Here is a 26,474-nt window from a genome sequence, read left to right on the forward strand (position 1 = left end):
AATTGGACTTAGGATGCGGAATCCTCAGGTACAAGTTACGATAAAAGAGCTGAAAGATGAGAGTTTGAAAAACAAGCTAAAATGGCACTCTTGCGATTGCGTTTTTACGTAACATTTGCATTTGTTCATACGTTGGTACGTTATTTTAAAATGTCACGGAGCATTATAGCATTATAGTTATAGCGCCACTCAACAGACATTTCAAGTACAAAACCAACATCACATAAAACGTACTATATGTACGTTCATCTGTTTCGAGCGGAAACATGAACACTCTTTTAGTGCCACTCAGTGGACATTTCATATCGAATATGTCACAAAATGTACATGGCGGTACGTATTGTGTGTCTTGCGAAAAAGTTCCCATATTAAGTTTTCGTCATGAGATGAGTGTGATCTGGGATGTGATAATGGGTCGAGAATTAATGAATGAATTTGTTGGAATCATTTTACGATTGAATGTTTTTTCCCCTCGTTTTTGTATGCACTGCCATTACTTTGCCTAACTGATGGTAGCATTATAAATATAAACATATAAATATGGATGAGCGAGAAAAGTAAGGCGGTAAAAGAGAACAGATGGTATACATGGTGCGATAACTCATAAGCTGAGGATTATTATTAAATATCTAACCACTGCATGCTCACCAAGCAATCGAAATTGCTTACTAATGCCATTTTAATCATATAGCTCTGTTGAGATGTTATTTTCCCCTCCAATTTCAATTTTAAAGCCAGTGAACACATATCAGGGCAGTTCTACAAAATCCAGCAGTTAGCAAACAAATCCTGCAACTATTTAGCATTAGAGTCTTGTCAGAGAATTTTAAATGATTTAAAGCTTGTGTATTTGCATAGTGTGTGGATTCTGGTTCGCGTTTTGCACATCTAAAGCTGCGCTGGATGTTTTCCGAGTCCCGAGAAACACTTGAGACCAGAGCACTGACACACGGCTCACCAATAAAACATCAACACTCTAGAGGTGAGAGAGAAAGAGAAAAGCGTCTCTGCCTTTCAGTTTGCCTGAGGGAATGCTATCCACTCCATTTTTACATGAAAGACCTTTTCTGTTTTTGTGATTGAGGGCATCGGGATGGCCTGAGGGAAGAGAGTTTGTAGGGGAGCGTTGTAGAATTGGGGGTGTGTTGGATGGTAATTCGCACGGAACAGCAAAATCCAATCATCCCGGTCAGTCAAAGCGCTGAGCATACAAAACGCCGCCGTTCTCATACACACAAACATACGAGTGGATATGAATCTGCTTTATTCGCGGTCGATTGAAGACAATGGTGCGCGCTGCAGATAAGATTCGCACGGTCTCCCCGGACAGAGAAAATAACTATTACCCACCCACCTCGACCCCCTCGAAAACATACAACCGTGAAAACGCGTCCCAAACGTCCCGCTCTCAAGCAATGAACACAGATAAGCAAATGTCATGTCGTTCTTGAGTTAACCCGCATTCATAGCGGTCGCCGTCACTTTCGTAATCAAAATCAATAACAGCCCAAGGGCCATGAAAGACAGAAAAAAATAAAACAAGCTAATAAGCAGATGCTAATGAGCCCCAAAGAAAGGTCAAGTCTAAACAAAAGATTTTCCCCTTATAAATATTTAACCATGATTAGTATTACAGGAACAGGTAATTAAGCCATCAGGCATCAGGGCTGGCTACCTCTGATTGGGCTCTCGTTTAAGATTAGTTCACTTGAGTGAAGGACCCCTCAACAGCCCCTAATGGGCTTCTTTTGTCTATGAAGATGTCCACTAAAACACACACACACACACACACACACACACACACACACACACACACATAAACAACGCCAATGACTTTTGTCCTGGAGATAACAGGATGCAATGAATGTAAAAGAGCTATTTATAAGATATGACTAGTAATTATATGGGTATTTGCATATGATGATATTGGTTTTCAAAAATAGAGCTTCTGAAGGAGGAAACAAATGAGAACTGAAATAGAAACGGGTGACTACAGAGGGCATAAAACAAAAAGCTGTACACTATATGTGTCCCGCTTTGTGCCTGACAGGCTCATCAGCCTTAAGGTAAGGGTTAGCAATAGGTTAGGCACAAAACAGGACCTTAGTATGAATGTACTGTAGCATACATGACAACCCAACATGCACCAGGTGAAATCGACTTGACAGATATATAATAAGAAAACAAGAAAACCAACGCCAAGAGGTGGAGAAGTGATAGCGGACCTATTCAAACTCAGATTATTTTTTTTTTTTTCTGTTTTCAGATTTTGTTAAATACATATTAATGTGTGGATTTATGAAAGCATAGTTGGATAATTAATTAATGAAAAATAGATGAAATAGTCTCAGGCACAAAAAAACACTGGAATTAGCATAATTATAATTCTACAAATTACTTTTAATAGGGTTGTTGTTAACTAGCTATGTTAATAAAAAAAAGCTTAAAATCAGGCAAAACTTAAAAATGAGAACGGATTCATTGTCAACGGATCAACTAAGTAAAAAAGAGGAAATATTAAATAATAAATATTGAAAGTATTACAACTAAAACTAAACAACAGAAATACAGCTAAAATAAACTTAAAATAATTTAAACACATGTATAATAAAATACAAATAAATTTGCAAAAACAAAACTACTAAAAAAATCTAAACTGTTAAAATTAGGACTGTCAAACAATTCATTGATTAATTGTGATTAATCACATCCTAAATGAAAGTTTATGTTTACATACTATATGTGTGTATACCATGTATACTTATTATGTACAAACATACATGTATATATTTAAAAAAAAAACATTATATATATTTACATTTATAGTTGTATATAATTTTGATTAAATATCAAAAAACATATTTTTTATATAAATCTAACATATTTCCTTAATATATACATGTATGCGTGTGTATTTACATATACATAATAAATATGCACAGTACACATACATATAGCATGTAAGCAAACTTATTTTAGGTGTGATTAATCACTATTAATCGGGATTAATCGTAATTAATTGCGATTAATCGTTTTACAGCCCTCATTAATATAAAAATAAATATATAAATAAATCTAAAAAGCTAATTCAAACTAAAACTAAATATTTTTATATAATTTTTTGATAACACTTTACAATAAGGTTCCAATAGTTATTGTTAGTTAATGTATTAACTAGCATGAATAAATAAGGAGCAATACATTTATTACAGTATTTATTCATCGTTGTTATTGTTAGTTAATGAAAATACAGTCGTTCATTTTTTGTTTAATAATGCATTAGTAAATGTTGAAATTAACATTAACTCAGAATAATAAATCCTGTAGAAGTATTATTCACAATTAGTTCATGTTTACTAAAGTAGTTAACTAATAAACTTTATTGTAAAGTGTTACCATTTTATTAAATCACAATGAATTACAAGTATGTAAATACAAGTATATAAGCAATAGACTATGAATTCAGATTGAATGATTACACTTAATTAGGTCCATACTAGGTTATGATGACTTATGAGGATGAAAATAAGCTATAACCTGTATAATATGATAATGAATAGTGAACATGTATGAAGGTATTAAGCTACTTGACTTTAAAAAATAATAATACAAGATTACTTAAAGCATAGGAACTCAATAAATATGTTGAAATGAGATTTAGTGCCATCTATGGTCAACAAGACAGCCACGAGCAAGGGTCAAAAGGTGCTGACACATTTATGGCTTTTATGTGTGCATGTGTGTGCACAGGTCAGTCCACGAAGATGCTGTATGCTATCGCTCTTCTACCATAACACACACACACACACACACACACACACACACACACACACACACACACACACACAAAAGCATGTGTGTGTGCAGGCTCATCATAAAGGGAGCAGTTCTTCGAATCCCAGCGCTCTTAGCAAGAGGATGTGAGGGAGCTTTAACACGTCTAACAGAAATTACACAGCTTTGCAGGTGAGTTAAAATGGAGACGGGTTTATTTTTCTCCACACGTTCCCTTGGTGGAATCTCCCAACCTCGAGACACAAACCAATAAAAGCGGAGGAGAAAGCAGTCATATACAAAGCGATAATGCTCCCGCCTGCGCACGTGTGTGTGCGAGTGTGTGTCGGAGGAAAAAGAGCGAACGATTCTCTTGAGACAGACACTTGACATTTGTTGAATCAGACAATATATTCAGAATGTGTGACCGCAAAAAAGAAATGAATCACTTTTATCTTTTCTCATTCCAATCTCTTATTATGCCCAGTTTATCAAGCAGTTCCGGTCCGGCGTGACGCTGTAAGCTTGTTTAATAGAAGCATATCTCTCTCCTTCCCGTGCCACACAAATAAAAAAAAGGGGGTTGTGTAGGATTAGGGCAGGGAAGAGGACATTACTGCCTTGTAAAAGGGACTGAAGACATTTCAGCGCTCCTCAGAGGGAGGGATGAACAGCGGAGAGTACATGAGAGGGAGGGGGGCAGATACACTAGCAGAGGAAATCATTCAAATCCCCTCAAAGGGAAAACCAGTTTTCCAGTCTCACAGTAAAAGGGATTGAGTTCACACATGGATAGGTTTATGTTCAGTACACTCTGCCTACAAAACAGCAGCTCAGAGAGAGAAAAGTATATGTGTACTGAACGCTCGAGTCAGTGTGCACCTGTGGATCACTGACATTTACACACTGGCTCTACCTGTCAAATTACCACAAGCAAGCTTAATTCTGTTTTGAAGCTTGTTGCTTAAAGTCAGCATGAAATGAAAATTCCCATTGTATGTTGTCTAAATGCATGTTATGGATCTTATTGTGAACAATACATCTATGCATATATTCTTTTTTGATTGTGTAATCTTTGCTTTAAAAAAATCTTTAATCTGTGCTGGATTTCTCAAGTCATTTAGTGATTAAACCCCACTATTCCAAGCTCATGTTCATCTACCTCCATTTTAGAGTGCAACGCCCACATCTCAAAATCCAATTAACAACTGATTCATGAAACCAAGTGCCTGCTCAGATGTGCGCCACAATACAGAAGATCTGTTACTGCTTCCATTTCATTGTGACTTTAAAGGTGAAGTGTGTTACTTTTGTAATTTAGTGACTAGCATAAATTGAATTGCAAAAATATCTTCCCGTATCCAAATTTGCAAACTTTTCATACTATATAGTATGCAGAATAAGTAGTACATCCATTTGTACAATATTCAAAAAACAGCAGGCAAAATGTACTCAGTTGATCTACTAGTTCGCCAAAAAATCAGAAATGCTGATGGACACTTTACTATCACATAAGGCCATGGGAGAGGAGTCATTAATGCTGAGGAAACAATGCAACTGATGTCATATGTCACATGACAAGGCATTTATACACACAATATTAACAATACAATATAACAGTCGCAAAATAAGTTCTTCAACAAATGCAGTACCAAAATGCTTGTAATTAACACAGCAAATGTCCATCCATTCGTTTGTCCATCCACCCATCCATCCATCCGTCCATGCATTCATTATCCATCCGTCTGTCCATTCATCATCCGTCTGTCCATTCATCCATCCATCCATCTGTCCGTCTATCTGTCCATCCATCCATCCATTCATCATCCATCCATCTATCCATTTGTCCGTCTCTCCATCCGCCCATACATCCATCCATGCGTCCATCTATCCATCCATCGGTCCATCCATTCATCATCCATCGGTCCATCCAATCATCATCCATCCATCCGACCATTCATCATCTATCCATCCGTCCATCCCTCCATCCATCCATCCATCCATCGTCTATCCACACATCCATCCACCATTCATCCATCCATCTGTCCATCCATCCATCCACCCACCCATCTATTGTTCATGCATCTATCGTCTATCCATCCATTCGTCCATACATCCATCCACCATTCATCCATCCATCCATCCATCCATCCATCCGTCCAACCATCTACCCATCCGTCCATCCATCATACATCCACCCATCCATTTATCTATCCATCTAATTGTCCATCCACCATCCATCTGTATGTCTATCCATCCGTCTGTCCATCCATTCATCCATCCACCCATCCATCCATCCATCCATCGTCTATCCACATATCCATCCACCATTCATCCATCCATTTATCTATACATCTAATTGTCCATCCACCATCTATCTGTACGTCCATCCATCCATCTGTCCGTCCGTCCATTCATCCATCCATCCACCCACCCATCCATCCATCCATTGTCTATCCACACATCCATCCACCATTCATCCATTCATCCATCCATTCATCCATCCATCCATCCATCCATCCATCCATCCATCCATCCATCTATTCATCATCCATCCATCGCCCATCCATTCATTCATTATCTGTCCGTCTGTCCAAATGCCCGTCCGACCATTCATTTATCCGTCCACCCATCCACCCATTTGTTCGTCCATGCATCTATCGTCTATCCATCCGTTCATCCATACATCCATCCACCATTCATCCATCCATCCATCCATCCATCATTCATCCGTACGTATGTCCATCCATCCATCCATCCATCATCCATCCGTATGTCCATCCATCCGTACGTCCATCCATCTATCCGTCCATCCATCCGTCCGTCCGTCCGTCCATCCGTCCGTCCGTCCATCCAATCTCTGTCCTTAAGGTCTATAAACCTTGAAATTTCAAGACTTTTTTCAAAACTTTCTAACAAGCCAATTTAGTCAAGTTGACAATCAAGTTGATCTTTGAATGCTTTACTTTTCTAAACTTTGTTTCCTAACCTTTGTTTTTCTGGTTAATAAATACATTTTTCTTTAGAGAGCAACCAAAGTTAACTTAACAGCCATATTTGCAACATCAGGCATGCAAGACCATCTCCTATCTATGTCAAAGGGCAAATACTAAAATCTCAGCTGCTGCCCAAATTCATGTTAAATTAACACATTTCAAATGAATTCTCAAATAAACTGACTCATAAATGTTGTATTCTTAAAATGTATATATTTCATTTTGGTCCAGTAAATGTGGCATATACATTCCAATGTTTCTATGGGAACAGAATCTTCCAAAAACAGTTCCAGTGATGCGATGACTGGCGATTGACTCTTTAATTTAAAGATGGGACTAATTCTGCCTTAAAGGTGAAAGTTATTTTGCCAAATTGTGTATTGCACTTTCTCCCTTTATGGTAATGATATATACAATTTTTGGCTCAACTCTACTTATCGATTTTCAAATTGCAATTGCAATTCTGTATCCACTGAAACTTACGGAACTGTGGAGACAACTAGCTATGGTAAACAAGTATAAACTTTTGTATATTTTCCAGTCTTCAGTTCACTTTAGTTGGAGACAAAGAGATGTGTAGCTGTATAAAGAAAGTTAAACTTCTATCAGCACATGCCACCCAGGCCTCTGCTGCAACTCCTCCATTTTTCTCCCACTGAAAGGTTCATCCCTCACAAACACACACCCCGAGACCAGGCACTCACACACCTTCAGCCCACAAGGTCACTCTCCTGTCGCCAAGACAGCAGCACTGAAGTTCATTATCGTGTCCTTAATCTCAGGAGGAAGTATGCATGTTGACTGTAACCTTGGATTCCCCTGATCTCGCTTTCTCTTGCAGACACACACATACACACACACAATAACCACCGAAACTCATCACTTCTTAAAAGGAAAAAAGGGTTTTTAAAGATAGCCACACAAGGGAGAGAGAAAGTGAGAACAAAAACAAGCAAAAACTCTTAACTTTGTTGCAAAACTAACCAAACATGAGTTTAAAATGTCAGGAAACATGTCCATCCACACCAGAAGTGCTAAGCGTTGTACTTTATTTACTTCTAAACTGTTCATTGTAGTACCTTAAGGGTATATGCTACTACTCTATGGTACTAAAATTAATCTTTTAAGGGTAGATAAGTTAAAAATTGTCGCTTTAAGGGTTCTGCCCCAAAGTTATACCACTAAAGGTAGAATGTTTGCACTTTTTTCTGACAGTGCAATAAAAAAACTGCTAAGAACCTCTCTAAAATCTCCATACAGACCAGTCTGACCAGCTAAGGAAGACTAGGTTTAGACTTTAAACTAATTTGCTGGTCACAGCTGGTCAGACTGGTTTGTATGGGGGTTTTAGAGTGGTTTTGTATAAACTTCAAGCTAAATAAATTTTGTAAATATAAGTTCAGCCTGGCTGGGAGACCAGGTAGATCAGCAGATTCAAGCTGGGAGTCAAACTTAACTTCTAGGTCTAATTTGGCATTTTTTTTGTGACTCATTTTACTTTCGTAATGTAAGGTATTTCACAATTCTGACTTTTTTTCTCAGAATTATGAGATAATCTCACAATTCTGAGAAACATAGTCAGAATCGTGATATAAACTCAATATTCTGAGAAATAAAACTTGCAATTCTGAAAACTAAAGTTGCAATTCTGAGAAATAAAGTCAGAATTGCAAGATATAAACTCACAATTCTGACTTTTTTCTCAGAACTGAGTTCATATCTCGCAATTCTGACATTATAACACGCAACTGCAAGTTACTAAATCAGAATTGTGAGATATAAACTCACAATTCTGAGAACATATCAGTCTTTTTTCTGTTTTCAAAACTCACAATTGCAAGTTTATATTTATATCTCACAATTCTAAGACAAAAAGACTGAATTGTGAGAAAAACAGTCAGAATTTGCTAGATACAAATTGTGAGAATAAAGTCCGAATTGTGAGTTTTCTAAATAGTTTCAAATAATTTCCAAATAAAACAGTAAAAAAAGAAAAGAAAGAAAGAAGAATGGCTAAACATAACTCTTTACTATTACTATTGAAGCTTAGAAATTCTATATTTAATTTAATTTTTTGCTTGTCTTTGTAATTATTTGTTAAATTTACAAGTCATTTTTAGTGAAACTTGTTCCAAAGGAAATCATACACCAAATTGTTTTTCGTGAAGAGATTTCTTTCAAATAACATGAAATGGTACATCATTCACAATAAATCCAGAAATGTGTATTAATATCATCCATTTTGCTTATTTTGCTTTACCTCTCTTAACTGCACACTTCATGGGTGGGAAAGGATTGAGATTGAATCTGTCTTCTCAGTCAGAATCTCACTCCCTCACTCCTTTTACCTGCACAAATTCAACGAGACTTTCATTTATGCATTATTTAGCTAAATTCAATTAATTCTACATGCCCCATTTTGACTGAATTACATTAGCAACAATTAAAATAAATGTTCCAGCCATATTTAACAGGTCAATTAAAATAACCTTTTGGGCAAATGGAAAAAAGAGAGAGAAAAGCAGCAAAGGACCTGTTAAACTTTTCAGGAGACAAATGACCAGGACGGTTATTATATACAGCAGCGCTCCTTGTGCACAAGAGAATGGAAACATTATTTATCAGCTGTTGATCCAAATGAAGAATTATTCCAAGATGGTGTCTTCGCTAGCGGCTCTAAGGAGAGCAGACCGCAGTGTGGGTGAAGATAGAGAAAGTCTGCAGTTTATAAATTATTTGGAGAGCATGTTAGAGGATATAGCTTGCTAATGAATAGAGCCATCAGGCTAGCGGAGCCCATGGAAAGGACTGCCATCTGCCTTCCCATTACAATAATAAACCCTGTGTCGCCCCACAACAGGGCCTGTGTGCTACAGGTGCACAAATCCAGCATTAGAGAACCAAAGAGAAACTACAGTAGAGGTGTAGTTATTCACACCTCATTGCTCAGACAAATGCACTGGACAACTAGCTGTCAGTCGAAACCATAATCTGCAAACTACTGCTTTGAGAACAGTCAACGTTACCTCAGACAGGTAGTTACCCCAGCTTTAAAGGGATAGTTCACCTGTAAGACCTTCACTCATCTTCCAAACAACGCCTGCATAGACAGCAACGCAACTACCACATTCAAGGCCTAGAAAGGTAGTAAGGACATTGTTAAAATAGCTCATGTGACATTAATATTTTCTATTTCTTGGTGAACTAATACTTGAAGATGTACCGAGGAATCCGAAATGATGGTTCAGTTGTCAGTCCCATAAAGCCAACTGTTAGTTCGGCAAGGATTAGAGTACCTGAGAAACAGAGAGAGAGAGAGAGAGAATCTATAATCGCTCTGTGAGAAACTCTCTTCGATTACAGCCGGCAGAAACATTCACACAGCACACAAACAGGAACAATCTGAAAAGCTATCAGAGAAAAGAAGTAGAAAGAGAGGAAAAGCACTGATAAAGTAGAGAGGACTTAGGAGTATTTCCCCTGTAGCTGCTCTGAGGGGAGGAGATGAGAGCGAGATCTGCCCTGAGAGGAATAATCTTTACAGAATGAAGATTAACCTCTGATTTCTGAGAGGCAATGATGGAGAAAACCAAGAGCGCTGAGAGACAGCCAACATTTGTGGGCACCATGTCAACGGAAAAAGGTAGACACTAAAAAAGACTGACAGGAATAAAGGGCATGGATTCGTTTAGCGCACAGATGAAGAATGATACGGGTTACTAATGTAGAAACACAGAAAAGAGGAAAGAGCTACTTTGACAAAAGATTACAAATATGAACATTTTCTTTTCTAACACAGAGCAAAAGCATATTTTTTAAAGTAATTGTTTACCCAAAAAATGAAAACTGAATGTATTTACTCTCAGAATATCCAAAATGGATATGGAATTTAATGGAATTCATTGGAACAGATTTGGAGAAATTTAGTATTACATCACTTGCTCACCAATGGATCCTCTGCAGCGAATGGGTGCCGTCAGAATCAGAGTCCAAACAGCTGATCAACACATCACAATAATACACCAGTAACCCAAATGACTCCAGTCCATCAATTAATGTCTTGTGAAGTGAAAAGCTGCGTGTTTATAAGAAACAAATCCATTATTAAGACGTTTTAACTTTAAAACGTTGTTTCCGGCTAAAGAACTTCATTTGGACAACTTTAAAGGCAATTTTGTCAATATTTGGATTTTTCTGCACCCTCAGATTCCAGATTTTCAAAGAGTTGTATCTCGGCCAAATGTTGTCCTATCCTAACAAACCATAAATCACTTATTACTGTTTTGTGGTCCAGGGTCACATATGAGTTCTCTATGCGAAATATTGCTTTCTCCAATGGAAAAATCATCTAATCTGAATCAGCAGAGAAATATGCACAGATCAAGGACAGTTTTCAAAGAAAAACAGTCCAAAACAGTTCTAAATCAATCTTAATGGATTTTGATGTAAAAGGACAACAGGTGATGGACTTTTTTAAGTGTTATTTTGGATTACAGACTATTATTTTGGCCAGAAGTGACTGTTTAAAGTTGAAAAACACCTAAATTTGTTTCTTACAATCACACCTATTTTTTACTTCACCATGCGTGAGTGGATTACTTGTGGATTATTATGATGGTTTTATCAGCTTTTTGGACTCTCATTCTGATGGCACCCATTCGCTGCAGAGTATTCGTTGATGAGCAAGTGATGTAGTCCTATATTTCTCAAAATCTTTTCCAATGAAGAAACAAACTCAAACAGCTATTTTTTATTTTTGGGTGAACTATTCCTTTAAGAAATTAAATGTGACCCTGGACCACAAAACCAGTCATAAGGGCCAATTTTTTAAACTGAGATTTATACATGTATGGATGGTTAGGATAGGACAATATTTGGCCAAAATAGCACCATTTGAAAATCTGGAATCTGAGGGTGCAAAAAATCGACTTTAAAGTTGTCTAAATTAAGTTCTTAGCAATGCATATTACTAATAAAAAATTAAGTTTTTATATATTTACGGTAGGAAATTTACAAAATGACTTAATGGAACATGATCTTTATTTAATATCCTAATGATTTTTGGCATAAAAGAAAAATCGATAATTTTGATCTGTACAATGTTTTTTTTTTTTTTTTTTTTTTGGCTATTGCTACAAATATACCCATGCTACTTAAGACTAGCTTCATATGTGGTCCAGTGTCACATATGTATAAATCCAGCACCATTTTCAAGTAAAAAACAATCCAAAATAGTTGTTTAAATAGTTGATTTTTATGTGAATGGACAAGAAGGAATGGGCTTTTTCATTGGAGAAATCAATATTATGGATTATGGACAGGTATTTTGGCCAGAAGCAATGGTTTAGTGTTAAAACACCTTCATAATATATTTTTTGGAAGAAGTTTGAAGATGTTTTACTTCACAATGTGTTACTTGATTTACTGGAGTTTAGTGAATTACTTGGGAATTATTGTGATGTTTTTATCAGCTGTTTGGACTCCCATTCTGACGGCACCCATTCACCGCAGAGGATCCATTGATGAGCAAGTGACGTAATCTCACATTTCTCAAAATCTTTTCCAATAAAGAAACAAACTAAACACCTGAAAGCTGAACAAATAAGCTTTACATTGATGTATGGTTTGTAAGGGTAGGACAGTGTTTGGCTGAGACACAACTATTTTAAAATCTGGAATCTGAGGGTGCAAAAAAATCTAAATCTTGAGAAAATCACCTTTAAAGTTGTCCAAATGAAGTTCTTAGCAATGCATATTACTAATCAAAAATGTAATTTTGATATACGATGAGAAATTTAAAAAATATCTTCATGGAACATGATCTTTACTTAATATCCTAATGATTTTTGGCATCAAAGAAAAAACTATAATTTTGACCAATACAATGCATTTTGGGCTATTCCAACAAATATACCTGAGCTAACTAATAAGGTTCATTTTAATTACACTATTTAGAGTCTAAACTGGAGTCAAACGCACCTGACTGACAGGGTCTCTGAGGACTCAACACATTCCCAGATGCTACACAAAAACCTGGCCTAAACATTTTGAATCATTGTGTGGTGCTGTCCATCCATCCTTGGCCTTTCCTGAAAAACAACCTCCATTTAGTCAATCCAACTCCCAGTTTCTTCATAAATGCATCTAGCATCAAACATTAGAGATGTGTGTGTGCGTGAGAGAGAAAAGGAGATCCAGCAGAGATGGCATGTTTGTGTTTGCCATGTTTTCAGACCACCAGTGCACAGAGAATGTTCATCTGGCATGGAGAGGAGTTCTCATGGTTGGCAACTTTATAAATGCGCGTATGTGTGTGTGTGTGTGTGTGAAGCAGATTTTAGCCTGAAAGTGAAGAGGCATTTTCACTGCTCTCCAGAACTACTGGAGCGACACTGCATAGTCTGACGGATAAATTTAAAATGGTGAGGAGAATGAGGGAGGGGAAAGAGATATAAAAGAGAGAGAGGCTATGCTTTAGGATGGGAACGTGCTTTCACTCTCAAACGCTCTCATTCTTTGCAGTTCTCTCTCGCTTTTCTTACAATTCTCTGTATCAAAAATGGTTTTCGTGAAACTGCTCCTAATCTACTACTAAACGTCATCAAAGCGTAAGAAACATATAATGTAACAAACACTGGCAGTAAAATTACTTTTAAATAAAATGCATTCAAATATCATTAAAATTACATAAAGGGAAAGCTCACCCAAAAATGAACATTCTGTCATTAATACTCACCCACATGTCGTTCCAAACTCGTAAGACCTTCGTTCATCTTCGGAACACAAATTAAGTCATTTTTGATGAAATCCAACCGCTTTCTAATCCTGCATAGACAGCAACACAACTACTACATTCAAGGCCTAGAAAGGTAGTAAGGACATCACTAAAATAGTTCTTAATTTTATAAAACTATAAGAATACTTTTTGTCAAACAAAACTAACATCTTAATTTAACAATTTCCCCTCTTCTGTTTAAGTTTTTGACGTGGGTTCAAAAAAGTACAACGATGCACTAAAAATTCGGCACATGAACTGAAAAATAGTAAAACACATCAAAGACTGATCTGATCTGATACTTTGATTATTTGTGATTCAGTTTAACTCATAATTACAATAAGATCTAAATGAGAAATAATGTAATATTTTAAAAAGCATGCACACTACCAGTCAGATTTTTATGTTTTTTAAAGAAGTGTCTTCAGCTCACTAAGCCTTCATTTATTTGATCCAAAGTACAGCAAAAACAGTAAAAACGTGAAATATTTTTACTATTTAAAATAACTGTTTTTGTATTTGAATATATTTTAAAATGCAATTTATTCCTGTGATTTCGAAACTGCATTTTTAGCATTACTCCAGTCACATGATCCTTCAGAAATCATTCTAAAGTTCTGATTTGCTGCTCAAAAAACATTGATAAGTATTATGTTGAAAACAGCTGAGTAAAAATTGTTCAGGTTTCTTTGATGAATAGAAAGTTTAGAAGAACAGCATTTATTAGAAATAATAAATCTTTTGTAACATTATTAATGTCTTTATCACTTTTGATCAATTTATGCATCCTTGCTAAATAAAAATATTCAATTCTATAATTTATTTCCCAAAAATAATGGTATATTTTATAATGTTTTTATTTCAAATAAATGCTGATCTTTAGATCTTTATATTCATCAAAGAATCCTGAAAAAAAAAAATTACTCAACTGTTTTAAATATTGACAATAATAATAAATGTTTCCTGAACAGCAAATCAGCATATTAGAATGATTTCTGAAGGATCATGCGACACTGAAGACTGCAGTAATGATGCTTAAAATTTAGCTTTGATCACAGGAATAAATTACATTTGAAAATATATTCAAATAGAAAGCAGTTATTTTAAATAGTAAAAATATTCCACAATATTACTACTTTTGCTGTACTTTGGATCAAATAAATGCATTTTTCTCTACAAAAAACATTAAAATCTTACTGTTCAAAAACTTTTGACAGGTAGTATATAAACTCTGTAAGAAACAGACAGAAAAAGACTGAGACGAACAAACCAAAACCTCTTAATTCAATTGCAAAATACACTGAATTTGTAGGCTTTTTCATAAATGAATCATGATTATTTCTGATTAATTGATTGTGAATCTTGTAAATAATTTGACACGTGTGTTTAATCATGCCCTAGTATTAAGACAATAATTTGACACAGTCATAAATAGCTTAGGGTTTGAATTGTTTATTCTTTAAACTAGATCAGGGGATCAGACCTGACCTTTTGGTGTGAACGACAAGACGATAATCCGATGATGAACATCACACGCAAAAACACAACGAACAGCTGGAAGATGTGAAGTGTTATGGAGGACTGTGGTGGGTTTTGCAAGTTGGATCACAGGTATGACGGCTGGATAAGTGACGCTACGTAACCAAACTGACCAAATCTAAAACCTAGTTTGGGTCTAGACTGGCCTAGTGTGGCTAATATATTTGGTATCTACTTCAGTTCTCTTCAGTGTGTACTATCTTTTGAGAACCAATTTTCTGATTCTGGTGCTCAGAACGCTTTGAGTTCCACCTACAATCGTTGCTGCTGATTCTGTTCATTTCAGAAATGGATCCCAGTTTCCCCTTTACTGGATAAAGGTGAAATAACAGGAAGGAGGTAGAAAGGTAAAAGTGATGGGAAAAGGTATAGAGGAAAAAAAGGAAGGTTCAAGGGTGTCTAGCTCTCAATTCACTGCAGATTCTGCTTCAGGTCTGCTCAGGTGTGTCTCCGGGTGGCGTCTTTCTCTGGCAACAGTCGATAAACGGTGAGATCACAGATACAAACAGGTCTTCCTGTTTAGAGACTTAACCTCCAGTCCTCAGCTTGTCCTAGACAAAGACAAAAAGACAAAGTGCGTGTTAGGAAAAAAAGCGAGAGATGCGGTGGCACTTTTCCACTGCATTTGCATGCAAATTCACAAGAGCGAGTTTACAAGGAAAAAGGAGTGAATGTGAGTGCATATTCTTGAGAGATGAGCCACACTGCAAACCACGGTGGAAGCAAAAAGCCCCAACAGAACCAAACGTAAACATGCGGCTCTTTCTTCCCGTCAATACGCATCTCTCACAGGCTACTGCACCCGATAACAGGAAATAAGAATCCCTAGAGTGAGAGATGGAGAAAGAGAGAGTATGGAGGGAAGGAGAGGAGAGGAGAAGATAGACGGGCGTCACGGTCTGTTGTCAGGACTATAAAAATGGAAGAAGCCATAGAAATGTTTTGAGAGGAAACAACAGATTTGTCCTTATTTGAACTTGCATTAATTGCAGCTGCAACCATTTTTGGATAATCAGAGATATTTTCCAGCAAAATGGGATATTTAACATCTATTAATAAAGTAAATGAGGACATCTTTAAACTTCCTTCGTAACTCAAAAGAAGATGTTTAGCAGAATGTTCATGCTGTTCTTTGCATACAATACTAGTAGATGGTGATCAGTCTTCAATCTGAAAAAATAAATCATAAAATAAGTCCACTTTAAAAACAGTCCATATGAATAGTGTGTTATATGCCAGATCTTCATATTCATAGTCATATAAGAGATTTATGTGAGAAACACACCCAAAGAATTCAAAGAATTATTTATTTTTAAATGAAAATATCTTATTTAGGTTTGCACATATACAAAAATGGCACATCTACACATGTAACAGAGTGCAAAGCACCAAATTTGAAGATGTGCATTACAAATACTTTTACTGTTAGTATATTATAATTGAAATAAAGATGAAATAAAATATAAATATTAGAAAATGTTGCCTTGCCAAATAAATGAAATATATTATTAAAGTTGAAGTATTAAAATGACTTAAAATAAAAAAATGATAAAAAATATTTCAAGCTAAATAGAAATTAAATAAAAAAGTGGGAAAAGTGCATGACAAATATGACTAAAACTAATATAAAATATTATATCAATTATTTTTGTTATTATTAACAAAACTAAAACTATTAAAATAATTGTTCAACAATTATATTATAAAATAAAACGAATAAAAATAAATACAAAATAAAATAATAAATTAAATAATTAAAGTTGAAGTATTAAATTGAAGTATTGACTAAAAAAATTAAAAATATTCAAAGCTAAATAGATTAATTAAAAAGTTAAAAAAAAAAAAAACTTAAACTAAAATTAACAGAGTGCAAAAATGCCAAATTTCAAGATGTGCATATATAAATAATTTTTGTTATTATTAACAAAACTTAAACTGTTAAACAAATCATGATTGAAATAAAGCTGAAATAATATAAAGCACTTATATTAGATGAAAAAAATAAATTATATAAAAATGTTGCCTTGCCACATAAAAGAAAAACATTATTATTAAAGTTGAAGTATTAAAATTCTAAAAATAAAAAATATTTAAAGCGAAATAAAAACTAAATAAAACAAATCTAAACAAGGTGCATAACAAATATTACTAAAACTAAAATGTACAGACTGCAAAGTGCCAAATTTGAAAATGATTACATATTAATATTTTTTGTTATTATTAACAAAACTAAAACTGTTAAAAATCTTTTTCAATAATCAAAATAAAATACAAATATTAAATGAAAATTAAGTAAAAAATGTTGTCTTGCCAAATAAATGAAATAAATGATTAGTAGTATTACAATTCTTAAAATTACTAAAATATTAAAAATATTAATAAATAATTTAAAATATTTAGAGTTAAATATAAATACATAATAAAAAAAATAAACTAATAAAAATGAAAAGTGCATAAATATTACTAAAACTAAAATTAAAATATAAATGACAATGAAAAAAAAAATTACAATAAATATTATAATACCATATAAATAATTTAAAAAGTAACCTGGTCACCATTCACTTTATTCTATTAAAAACAGCAGAGTAAATCTCTTTTTTCATGATTTTTGGAAGATAGAAAACCATATGGCTTGCAACAACATAAGGGTGACTAAATCTTTAAGACACTGCAATAAGGCAATGGATTTCTGCATCTCTCTCACGCACTCACTGCCTATTTGGATCACGTTTTCGTAATGCTAAAAATACGCAGGAAGTTCTAGACTCGAGAAAAACACTCGAACAGGTGGTGGCATTTGTCCCAAACCTCTGAAGGACACAAGTTTGAGCCAGTGAAAAATACGCCATGGCACAAACAGATGCTGTAGTCCCATACTCTTCCGCTCTTTCCGATAGAGTGGACGACAGTTGAGAGAAGAGAAGAGAGAGAGGGAGGGTGAGGAGTGTTTGACCACGCGTTAAGAATAAGAAAGAGCGAATGAGAGATCGCTAGCGATAAAGTAGTATTCATGGTGCTTTGAGAGGAAGAGGGCGTATGCTTTATCTCTGGGCTCAGGGCACTATCGGCTCAGGGTTGTACCGCAGTCACTGCTTCACAAAGTGATGGAAGAAGGAGAAGAAGGTCACAGCCAAAATATTATCAGTCCAGCAAAGATAAACCATGGAGTAATTATGTCCACAAAGCCACAGCCATGACCGATCACTGTTGTTACCCTCTCTACTACTCAGGCCGTATCAGGGGAATTCATTCCTTCTTTGGCTCTTTAGCAATGGTGACCACTGATTAGAGCCTCTCTATCTAGGTTCTTTCAATAAGACTTGTTTATACAAATATACAGTGCCATCCGGTCCTTGTTCTCTTAAAATGACAAAGATAACATCCTGAGGGACTTCCAGATCCAGACAGACAAGCAAGGACTGGCCAGCATTATCAGACATTGTGATCTACAGCGGTGATAGATGGAAGTCAAAAAATGCCAGGGATTGAAGGAGAACTTACAATACATGGCAAATCAAAGCCAAGGGTGTCAGGGTGTCTAGTCAAAGTTGTATTTTGGTGGAAAATTAATTGTTACTTGATAAAATATGTAGCCTTATTAGATTGATGCCAACATGAAAAGACTTGACATCTTCTAAAATCCAAACTATGCAAGTCAAAATATGACAAGCCAGACGAAACTATATTATCTTACAGTATTTCCTATCTAATTTACTATGATACTATGATTCTACTTCACCATAGCAGAGTGTTCAAGTAAAAAAAAAAAAAAAAAACCTTATAAAAACAAAAACAAAACAGAAAAATTAAAACGAAAACACAGAACAACTTAATATATGGAAGCTTGTTTCTACCACTGAATAAAAAATAAACAAAGGTAATTGAGACTTTTTATCTCACTTGCGAGTTATAAAGTCAGAAATGCAAGGTATAAACTTACAATTCTGAGAACATATCAGTCTTTTTTCCCCTCTGGACTTTATAACTCGGAATTTGCGAGTTTATATCTCACATTTCTGAGAAAAAAGTCAAAAAAAGTCAAAAAAAAGGGAAAAATGTCAATACACAAACACACAATTTTGAGAATTCTGAGAACATATCAGTCTTTTTTCCCCCCTGGACTTTATAATTCGGAATTTGCGAGTTTATATCTCACATTTCTGAGAAAAAAGTCAAAAAAAGTCAAAAAAAAAGGGAAAAATGTCAATACACAAACACACAATTTTGAGGAAAAAAGCAAGAATTGTGAGATAAACACTACATTGCAAGAAAAAAGGTAAAAATTGCGAGAAAAAGTCAGAATTGTGAGAAAAAAAGACATAATTGCGAAATATAAACACGCAATTGTGAGAAAAAAGTAACAAACACCATTCTGAGAAAAAAAGAATTGTGAGATATAAACACGCAATTGCGAGAAACAAAAAGTGTAAAATTGTAAGAAAAAAGTCAGAATTGTGAGATACAAACATGCAATTGTCAGAAAAAAAGTATGAACTGCGAGAAAAAATGTGAGAATTGCGAGATGCAAACACTCGCAATTGCGAGAAAAAAGTCACAATAGCAATAAAAAAGTGAAATTGTGAGATACAAACATGCAATTGCGAGAAAAAAGTCAGAATTGAGAGATATAAACTTGCAATTCTGAGAAATTAAGTAAAAATTGTGAGATGTAAACTATAAATTATGAGAACATTTTTCCTGAGACTTTTTCCCCCTCAAAATTGGACTTTATAACTCGCAATCTGCAAGTTTATATCTCTCAATTCTGAGAAAAAAGGCGGAATTACAAGATATAAATATGCAATTACGAGAAAAAAAGTCAGAATGGTAAGAAAATAAGTCAGAATTGCAAGAAAAAGTCAGAATAGCAAGAAAACTGTAAAAAAAAAAAAAAGTCAAAATTGCTAGATATAAACACGCAATTGCAAGAAAAAAGTCAGAATTGTGAGAAAAAGTAAGAATGGCAAGATATAAACATGCAATTGAGAGAAAAAATTACGAATTGTGAGATACAAACACACAAATATGAGAAAAAAGTATTGCGAGGTATAAACACAATTGCGAGAAAAAAAAGTCAGAATGGAAAGAAAAAAGTGAGAATTGCAAGATACAAACACAGAGTTCCGAAAAAAGTCTGAATTGCGAGAAAAAAGTCAGAATTGCGAGTTTATATCCCCCTATTCTGACTTTACAATATTGAAAAAAGTAAACTGCAAGAAAAAAGTCAGGATTGCAAGATACAAACACGGAATTCTGAGAAAAAAAGTCAGAATTGCAAGTTTATATGCCGCTATTCTGACTTTATAATATATAAAAAAAGTCATTGGCAAGAAACAAGTCAGAATTGTGAGATACAAACATGCAATTCCAATAAAAAAGTCAGAATTGTGAGTTACAAACACTCAATTGCAAGAAAAAAGCTTATATCCTGCTATTCTGGCTTTATAATATTGAAAAAAAGTCAGAATTGTGAGATATAAATTTGCAATTCCGAGAAAAAAGTTAGAAATGTGAAATATAAACTCACAATTCTGAGAAAATATCACTGGCAGTTTGTGAGTTTATATCTCACAACTTTGAGAAAAAAGTCAGAACTTGGAGATAAAACGTCATAATTACATTTTTTTATTTTTGATTCAGGGGGTGAAACAGGCCTCCACAAAAACCAAAACACAGAACAAACAAAAAACTAGAGATTCACAAAAATTTAGCTTGGCTGCACAGCCCTTCATCTCTTTCTCTCACACATACACAGAGGCACATAAGCAGTTTAGCTATTTTGTTATCTGGTTGTTATTTTTTGGTCTTCCTGCGTGACTAATAAAAGTTTATTACACAGGTAACCTCTGTTCCTCACAGCCGAGTCAATAAAATCATAAAATACCTCATGCCATTATTGGAATCCTTATTAAATTTACCAGACAACAATACTAAGAACAGGCCTGCGCGCAAGAACATGCATATACGCAAAAACAACAACACGAAAACATTAGAGATGCTAAAGAAGTTACAGGTAAATTTGGCGCATACACAACAATGAATAAAACATCTCTTTATTTACATGATGTATTGCTTAAGTGCGGCAGAATTCGCAGCGCTGCTTTAAACTAATGCCCCAGAGGGTAACACACTTTCGCTCTCACTCCCCAAACTGTGCTGTTGTAAAAATCTAATGGAAAGACCCATCTGAATATAAATTGTGTTTGCATAGAATTGCTGGAGTGTGCGGAGGAGATTTTCGGAGAGGGTCGGTCCAATTCTGCTCATTTCCATCCTTGCATTGCAGAATCCGGACCAGGGATGCTGTGGGACGGCGCTATTTAAATGACACATCCCCGTTCCCACTTACTTCATTTAACACACACTTAGGCCCGCACCAAGAACAGCAGCTGTCAGCTGGTATTATGGAAATGAGTCTTTCGTCTGAGCCTACAATTTAGAGTGAACTTAGTGGCGCCTGTAGCCAAGCGGAAAGTGAGAGAACACTGGGCAGAAGTTTCCATTTGCAAATGGAGGTGCGGGTCAGGCAGAGAGTGTGGGGTTGGAGAGGACGGCAAGGCTGTTTCACTGGATCTTAATGCTGTGGGCTAAAGAGCAGCTGTAGATGCTAATTCGATCGCTCGGGTTGCCGGGAACTGGTAGAACATACAAAACAGAAGACGCACACATACCAGCAGCACCATGGGCAAAAAGCGGCAAAAGTTTTGGACCTACATGAGTGAATATTTAACTCAATTCTTCGACAACCTATTTTACATTTATATTAAAACATTAACATTTCATATTATGTTAAAACACTTCTCATGTTCTCTAAAATAGCGATCTCAGACTGTCTCAAAATGTATTTTTTTTATTTTTATAAAAAAATGTGTGTTATATATAAGTTTGGGATCAGTAAGATTTTTGCTTATCAAGGCTGCATTTATTTGATTAAAAATACAGAAAAAAAATTAATCTTGTGAAATATTATTGCAATATAAAATAGTGGTTTTCTATTGTAATATACTTTAAAATAGAATTTATTCCTGTGATGCAAAGCTGAATTTTCAGCATCATTACTCCAGTATTTAGTTTCACATGAACTTTCAGAATTCATTCTAATATGCTGATTTATTATCAGTATTTTTTTTCCCGAAACTTTGATTATTCGATAAATAAAACGTTAAAAAGAACAGCATTTATTTAAAACAGAAATATTTTGTAGCAATAATATATATTGTAATGATATACACACTACCGTTCAAACTCTAGGGTCAGAAATATTTTTCTTTCTTTGTTTGAAGGAAAATACTTTTATTTAACAAGGATGTGTTAAATTGATAAAAAGGTCATAGTAAAGACGTATATTGTTAGAAAAAAACTCTATTTTGAATAAATGCTGTACTTTTTACATTTTTATTAATCAAAAAATTCTGAAAAAAAGAACCAGTTTCCAAAAAATATTAAGCAGCACTGATAATAAATCAGAATATTAGAATGATTTCTGAAGGATCATGTGACACTGAAGAATATTTTTAGCATATTAAAAAAGAAAACCATTATTTTAAACTGTAATAATATTTCACAATATTACAGATTTATCTGTATTTTTGATCAGCTTTAGATCACAGGAACAAATTATATTTTAAAATATTCAAATAGAAATTCATTATTTTAAACTGTAATAATATTTCCATAATAATATTCAGCAAGGATGTGTTAAATTGATAAAAAAATACTTTTTTTTTTTTTTTTTTTTTTTTAGAAAATATTACTTTTTTCTGTATTTAAAAAAAAAACATACTGATCTCAAACCTTTGAACGGCAGTGTATACATATAAAATTACACACACACACACACACACACACACACACACACACACACACACACACACACACACACACACACACACACACACACACATATACACATATATATATATATATATATATATATATATATATATAAATAAATTATATTATTATATAATTATATAAATTATATTTTAGTTTAAATTTAAGATTATTATATGCCCTAGAACAAAGATCTCAAACTAGGAAAACATATAATTTAATAAAACAAATTACAAAAAAAAAAAAAAAATCATTTTTTGATATTTTTGATCTGATTCATCTAAACTTCAACTATCCAATGGTGAAAATATCAGGCATAGACATAGACACAAACTCAAATATTTACCTGTTTAGCATTGTTGACACACTGCATGTATTGAGAGGCGATGTTGGAGCACAGCAGAGTTTTTCCCTCATTTTCTCTGTAGCACTTCAGAATCTGCCCCTGAAGGTCAGTGCACACCGGACTAATTTCGTACCGCCTGAGAGGGAGAGAGAACAAAAAAGTATAGAAGGGAAGAAGGAGAGAGTAAAAACAGTCAGAGGACAGATATATTTAGCAAATGAATGTGGTCGTCCATCATAATTACATTTTCCATTTTTAATAAACTGATCCTGTGGCAGTGAAAAAGAGCTGTTAAATGATATTCCTGCTGTGTTTTCAAAAGTAAACATCAGATTGATCACTAATCAATAATGGAATTGATTGGTGCAGAATTAGTTTGCAGGATAATTGCATGTTGAATCACAGTTCAGGAGGTCTAACAAGGTGCTGCTTCAAGGCATACATCAGCTGTAGAGGCCGTAGACTTCCTGAACCCAACATATTTAATATAAACATTAAATATACATTAAATAAAAACACTATTTACCTAATTTATTATCATTATTCATTTTCATTTTGACTTCTGATGACCTTCCATATGTCTCCAAAGAGAGATTTTGACAGATTTAGTTAACTTCTGCTGACATGTTTTGTCCAGTAGGTACAGCTAAGTAAAGCCACCCACACTCCCACCCACCCAGACAATTGAAAGCAGTATTAATCAGTGCAGCTTGTGTCTCTGATGTGTAGATTCTCCAGTGGCGAGATGCTCTCTCACTGACACACACACACACACACACACACACACACCTGCGTCTAAACCCACCAGCTGTACAATGTGTCTGAGCCCAACAGTCTGCACCAATAAATCTAGTTTTTTTTTTCCCTTTCTTGTTTAAATGACACCAAAAATCATGTGAAACAATATGTATGTATTTATTTATAAGGACTCTTTCTTTATCTTTCTTATCCCACATTTCACAAATGAAGGCTTGCCATGGATTATCAGGAAAAAATAAAAATAAAAACAACAGTTGCAATGAAAATATACACTTCCAGTCAGAAGTTTGGAATAATTATGATTTTTTTAAAATTGTTTTTAAAAGAGGTTTTTTATGCTCACCAAGGTTGCATTTGTTTCATTAGAAATACAGTAATATTGTGAAATATTATTACAGTTTAAAATAATGGATTTCTATTTTAATATATTTTAAAATATATTTTATTCCTGCGATGCAAAGCAGATCAAAAACACAGAAAAAAACAGTAATATTGTGAAATATTAATACAGTTTAGAATAATGGTTTTCTATTTTGATATATTTTAAAATATATTTTATTCCTGTGATGCAAAGCTGATCAAAAATACAGAAAAAAAACTGTAATATTGTGAAATATTATTGCAGTTTAAAATAATGGTTTTCTATTATAATATATTTTAAAATATAATTTATTCCTGTGATCCAAAGCTGATCAAAAATGCAGAAAAACTGTAATATTGTGAAATATTATTGCAGTTTAAAACAATGGTTTCTATTTTAATATATTTTAAAATATATTTTATTCCTGTGATGCAAAGCTGATCAAAAATACTGAAAAAAACAGTAATATTGTAAAATATTATTAGTTTAAAATAATGGTTTTCTATTTTAATATATTTTAAAATATAATAAATATTATTACAGTTTAGAATAATGGTTTTCTATTTTAAAACATTTTAAAATATATTTTATTCCTGTGATGCACAGCTGATCAAAAATACAGAAAAAAACAGTAATATTGTGAAATATTATTGCAGTTTAGAATAATGGTTTTCTATTTTAATATATTTTAAAATATAATTTATTCCTGTGACGCAAAGCTAATCAAAATACAGAAAAAAAATAATATTGTGAAATATTATTACAGTTTAGAATAATGGTTTTCTATTTTAATTTATTTTAAAATATAATTTATTCCTTTGATGCAAAGCTGATTAAAAATTCAGAAAAAAACATTAATATTGTGAAATATTATTACAGTTTAGAATAACAGTTTTCTTTTTAATATATTTTAAAATCTAATTTAATTTAAATCAGTCTAATATGCTGATTTATTGGAACCTGCGATTCTTTTTTTCAAAATATTTTTATTAATAAAAAGGTAAAAGAACAGCATTTATACAAAATAGAATTTTTTTTCTAACAATTTTCTAACAAAAAGTTAGAGTTATTACAGTTTAGAATAATGGTTTTCTATTTTAAAACATTTTAAAATATATTTTATTCCTGTGATGCAAAGCTGATCAAAAATACAGAAAAAACAGTAATATTGTGAAATATTATTGCAGTTTAGAATAATGGTTTTCTATTTTAATATATTTTAAAATATAATTTATTCCTGTGATGCAAAGCTGATCAAAAATACCGAAAAAACAGTAATATTGTGAAATATTATTACAGTTTAAAATAATGGCTTTCTATTTTAATATTTTAAAATATATTTTATTCCTGTGATCCAAAGCTGATCAAAAATACAGAAAAAAACATTAATATTGTGAAATATTATTACAGTTTAGAATAACAGTTTTCTATTTTAATATATTTTAAAATCTAATTTAATTTAAATCAGTCTAATATGCTGATTTATTGGAACCTGTGATTCTTTTTTCAAAATATTTTGATTAATAAAAAGGTAAAAGAACAGCATTTATACAAAATAGATTTTTTTTTCTAACAATTTTCTAACAAAATGTCTTTGATATCACTTTTTATAAATTTAACACATCCTTGCTGAATTTTTTTTTAAAAGAAAGAAAAAAAAAATGTACTGACCACAAAGTTTTAAATCATAGTTTATATTGTTACAAAGGATTTCTATTTTAAATAAATGCTGTTCCTTTAAACTTTCTATTTATTAAGGAATCCTGAAAACGTATCAAAGGTTCCAAAATACACAGCACAACTGTTTTCAACATTGATATTGTATTAGCATATCAGAATGATTTCTGAAGGATCATGTGACACTGAAGACTGGAGTAATTATGCTGAAAATTCAGCTTAAAATAACAGGAATAAATTCTACCTTAAAATATATTCACATGGAAAACAGTTGTTTTACATTGAAATAATATTTCACAATATTAACGTTTTTTTTCAGCACTTTTAATCAAATAAATGCAGCCTTGATGAGCATAAGACATTATTTATATATATATATATATATATATATATATATATATATATATATAT

At 33.5% G+C, this 26,474-nt stretch overlaps 1 protein-coding gene and 1 long non-coding RNA gene across 2 annotated transcripts in view; one reads left to right on the plus strand and one right to left on the minus strand.

Annotated features, from left to right (window-relative positions):
• The window catches only part of LOC141333750 (MICOS complex subunit MIC19-like), a 636,840-nt gene that overhangs the window by 592,383 nt on the left and 17,983 nt on the right, over window positions 1–26,474 (plus strand). The gene's annotated exons all lie outside the window — the stretch shown is intronic.
• On the minus strand, window positions 14,982–23,400 carry LOC141334129 (uncharacterized). Its single transcript, XR_012355485.1, has 2 exons — window positions 23,267–23,400; window positions 14,982–15,635 (listed from the first exon to the last, which is right to left on the minus strand). It is a non-coding gene; the product is annotated as an uncharacterized lncRNA (long non-coding RNA).

The sequence above is a fragment of the Garra rufa genome, chromosome 4 (genome assembly GCF_049309525.1).
Source record: "Garra rufa chromosome 4, GarRuf1.0, whole genome shotgun sequence".
NCBI lineage: Eukaryota > Metazoa > Chordata > Actinopteri > Cypriniformes > Cyprinidae > Garra > Garra rufa.